A 4,749-nucleotide genomic window follows, 5' to 3' on the forward strand; every position below is an offset into this window, starting at 1 on the left:
AAAGAAGTACAAGGTGCACTGAAGGCATTGGCAAAGAACAATTGGCAAAAAAAATAGATGGAATACAAATTGAAATCTTTCAACAGACTGAGGCCACACTGGAGGCACTAACTCATCAACGTCAAGAAATTTGCAAGACAGCTACCTGGCCAACTGATAGGAAGAGATCCATATTTGTGCCATTCCAAGGAGAGGTTGCCGATCAGAATGCAAAAATCAACAGAAAATATCATTAATATTGCGTGCAAGCAAAAGATTGCTAAAGAGAATTCTAAGATGGCTGTGGCAATATATTGACAATGAGCTACAGAGGTTCAAGCCAGATTCAGATGGAGATATGAAACAAGGGATATCATTGCTGATGTCAGTCTGATCTGGACTGAAAGCAGAGAATACCAGAAAGATGTTTACCTGTACTTTATTGACTATGCAAAGGCTTTTGATTGTGTGGCTCATGACAAACTATGTACCACATTGTGGATAAAGAGTATTCCAGAACATTTAATTTTGTTCATGGGGAATGTGTACTTAAATCAAGAGGCAGTCATTTGAACAAAACAAGGGGACACTGAATAGTTTAAAATTAGGAAAGGTGTGTGCCAGGATTGTATTCTTTGCCTATACTTATTCAATCTGTATTCTAACCACATAATCCAAAAAGCTGGATTATATGAAGAATGTGGCATCAGAATTGAAGGAAGACTCATTAAAAACTAGCAACATGAAGATAATACAACCTTGCTTACTATAAATGAAGAGGACTTAAAGTACTTAGTGATGAAAATAAAAGACCACAGCCATCTGTATGGGTTGCACTTTAATGTAAAGAAGCATAACTGGACCAACAAATAACATCAAGATAAATGAAGAAAAGATTGCAGTTGTCAAAGACTTCATTTTGCTCAGATCAACCATTAACACTCGTAGAAGCAGCTGTCAACCAACGTATTGCATTAGGCAAATCTTCTCCAGGATACCTCTTTAAAGTGTTCAAGAGCAAAGATGTAAGTTTGAGGACTAAGGTGCACCTGACCCAAACCATGGTATTTTCAATAGCCTGATATGCATCTGAAAGTTGGACAATGAATAAGGAAGACCGTAGAAGAATTGATGCATTTAAATTATGGTGTTGGAGGAGAATATTAAAAGAAGCATAAACTGCCAGAAGAACAAACCAATCTATATTGGAAGAAGTACAGCTGGAATGTTCCTTAGAAACCAGGATAGCAACACTTAATCTCTCATAGTTCAGACATATTATCAGGAAGGACCAGTCCCCTAGAGAAAGACATCATGTTTGGTAGGGTTAAGCAAAAAAGAGGAAGACCCCCAACAAGATGGATTAGCACAGTGGCAGCAGCAATGGGCTCAAGCATTGCTAAGATTGGTGCAGGACTGGGCAGGGTTTCATTCTGTTGTGTTTAGGGTCCCTGTCGACTGCATAGCACCCAACAACAACAATAATCACCATTTCTATGAGAGAACCAAGTTCTGAAACAGCCTCTCCACCATTAGCGATGGCTTACCACTGAAGTTTAAACTTTTTATTGTGAATTGAGTGAAAGTTTACAGAGCAGATAATCAGTTTTACATTCAACATGCCATATTCTTTGCTCCATTACAATGATTACAATCTTCTCTGTGTACCCATCAGTTTATAGTATTTACCTCTATTCACTTTAACGCTTACATTCCTCCCTGTATCTCCCACTACCTTTATCTTTCCTCTGCCAATCTCCCTCTTGTTGTATATAACCTGCCTCATTACCCATGTTAATATATGTCTACCCTCTAGCCTGTGAATAATTTTTCCTCCACCACCTCCCACTGGTGGCTGAGTTCTGGTAGTGTAGTGGTTATGAATCAGGCTGTGAACCTCAAGGTCAGCAGTTCGAAACTACCAGCTGTTCCACAGGAAAAAGATGAGGCTTTCTGCTCCTGAAAAGATTTACAGCCTTGGAAACCCTGTACAGGGTCACTATGAGTCAGAACTGACTCCATAATACTTAACAACAACAACAACAACCCCCCCACTGGTAACCATCATAGGATGGTTCTTTATCAAGAAATCTTTTCTTAACTTTTACAACAATGGTCTTATATAATACTTGTCCTCTTGTGATTAACTAATTTCACTCAGCATAATGTCCTTCCAGTTCATCCATATTGTGAGGTGTTTTGCAGACTCACTGTTATTCTTCAATGTTGCATAGTATTCCATTGTGTGTATATACCACAGTTTGTTTAACTATTATTCTGTTAATGGGCATTAGGCTCCATCTTTTTGCTATTGTGAATAGTACTGCGATGAACGTAGGTACACATATATCTATCTATTTGTATCAGTTTCTTTTCTTTTTTTTTTTTTTTTTTAAGTTTTATTGTGAATTATGTGATAGTTTACATGGGAGAACATTGGTTTTACATTCATTCTATCGTATATCGTCTCATTGCCATGGTTACAATCCCCTCCATGCAATCCTTCCCCAGTAAACCCCAGGTCTTCAGCACACAGTCACTCTCCCTCTCTGGATCTAAAGTCTCCAGCTGCTCCATCACTCCACATCATCATCTCTGGCTCCATTTCAGGCATCATTGCTTCTCTGGGTAGGGTCCCGCTCTCTGCTCTTCTCCCTTGATGGTCCTAGGGACCCGACCACTTGCCTTGATGTTTTCTGGGCAAGCATGTTGCTTGTTCTTATAATAACAGTCGGTCTGCCTATATTGTTTTATATTTTTCCTGTAGGTCTTTCTTTCAAGAAGTATCTTCTGTTCTTCTAGTCACTCCAAGTTGCTCTGCTTGTCCTTTCAAGTGGGAATTTCCCATCTCTGGAGATCTGGATGTGTATCACTTTCTTAACGATATATACCAAACAGTGAGATTGCTAGATCACACAATATTTCTATTTGCAACCTATTGAAAAAGTGCCATACTGTTTCCCATTGAGGATACACCATTTTACAGTCCTACCAGCAGGTCTCAGTCTCTCCATACCTTCGTTAGCATTTGTTGTTTTCTGTTTGTTTGCTTTTTTTGAACTTTCCTTTAAATGCTAGAGTAAGATGATATCTCATTATTATTTTGATTTGCATCTCTTTAATGGAGTCCTGGTGTGGTGCTGCGCATTGATGCACTGAACTGCAAGGTCAGTTTGAACTGTAAGGTCAATGGTTCAAGCTTACCAGCTGCTCCTTGGAAATCCTATACAGGGTCACTATAAGTTGGAATTGACTTCACAGCACTCAACAAAAACAACAATGGCTAATGGTAGTGAGCATTGCTTCATATGCTTGTTGGTCCCCTGAATGTCTTCTTTAGTGAAGTGTTTGTTATGTCCTTTGCCCATTTTTCAATTGAGTTATTTATCTTCATCTTGTTGAGGCGTTGAAGTGTTCTATAAATTTTAGAGAGTTGTCCTTTGTCTGAAATGTCATTGCCAAACATTTTTCTCAGTCTGTGGGTTCTCTTTGTATTCTTTTGGTGAAATCTTTTGATGCACATAATGTCTAATTTTTAGGAGGTCCCAGTCATCTATTTTTTAAAATTGGAATAATTCATTATTCTACCAAAAGTACAAAGTATGGAAAATTAGTGTATTTGAGTCGTTTCAGAGAACAGAGAAAACCTTGCACTAGCAGACTTTGGTTTCAACACCTTTGAGAAGAAATATTCACTTAAGACACGTGGCAGCAGTTTCTGGCTCCCTGGGGAAGGGGTGGTCCAGAGGCTCCCTTTTGTTTTGTTTTTCTCTATGTTTGGAGAGTGCTAAGTACACCCAAAAAAAACCTGCTTAGAAACAAAAAGCTGTTCACTGATTCCGTGGCTGGTGGTGGAAGGTGGAACCGGACGTGGAAATGAGCAGCAGGCGCTAGATGGACAACCGAAGGCGCTGACGATGCAGTACATGGTCTTGTTCTCCCACCGCACTGTGCGGCTCCCGTCCGTGGAGCTGTCCCAGAAGCAAGAGAGCTGGCTGTGTGCAACCCGGCCCTGTCCTTCTGTATGATTACACAGGTCACAATATATTTAAATGGCTTTCCCAGCTTGCTGAGTTGACTAAGCGTTTGCTCCACGTTTGTGGTCCACTGACCTTGCTGTGTTGATAAGCTTTACTGCCAAATGGCAGTTTCGATAGCCTCTTTTACAATACTGCTCACTTCGTCAACAACATACTCGATCTCCTCGCCAGCCTGGTAGTCCTCCATCTTTACTCCTGCACCTTCGCCTCCGCCTACCGGCCTCAGGTCATCTATTTTGTCTTCTGTTTGTGTGTTTCATTATGTTTGATATTGTATTTATGCTGTGTATCAGAGCTCCTAAATTTGTCTCTATTTTTTAATTGATGATCTTTATAGGTCTTTAATCCATGTTGACTTCATTTTTTAATATGATTCTTGTTTCATTTTTCTGCAAACAGACTTCCAGTTTTGTTAGCATGATTTGTTGATGAGACTATCTCTTCCCGTTTTACAAATATTTTAGTACTTTACGGAAGACCAAGTAACCATGGTGGTAATGGTGGTGGTCTGCCGTGGAGTCAATTCTGACTCAAAGCAACCCTGCATGGGGTTTCCGAGGTGGATGAATTTACTTCTGGGTTCTAAGTTTTGTGTCTTTCATTGTTCCAGTACCAGGCTGTTTTGAATACTGTGGCTATATAGTTTTGAGACTGGGTTGTGAGAGGACTTCTCTTTTGTTCTTTTTAAATTGTGCTTTGTTTTTCTGGGGTCTCTTTTCTTTCCATTTAA

General features: G+C 39.7%; 1 pseudogene; it reads right to left on the bottom strand.

The window, feature by feature from the left end:
* Positions 1–3,766: 3,766 nt before the first annotated feature.
* Positions 3,767–4,206, bottom strand: LOC102829663 (annotated as a pseudogene).
* Between the last annotated feature and the right edge of the window lie 543 nt (positions 4,207–4,749).

The sequence above is a fragment of the Chrysochloris asiatica genome, unplaced genomic scaffold (assembly GCF_000296735.1).
Source record: "Chrysochloris asiatica unplaced genomic scaffold, ChrAsi1.0 scaffold00232, whole genome shotgun sequence".
Lineage (NCBI taxonomy): Eukaryota > Metazoa > Chordata > Mammalia > Afrosoricida > Chrysochloridae > Chrysochloris > Chrysochloris asiatica.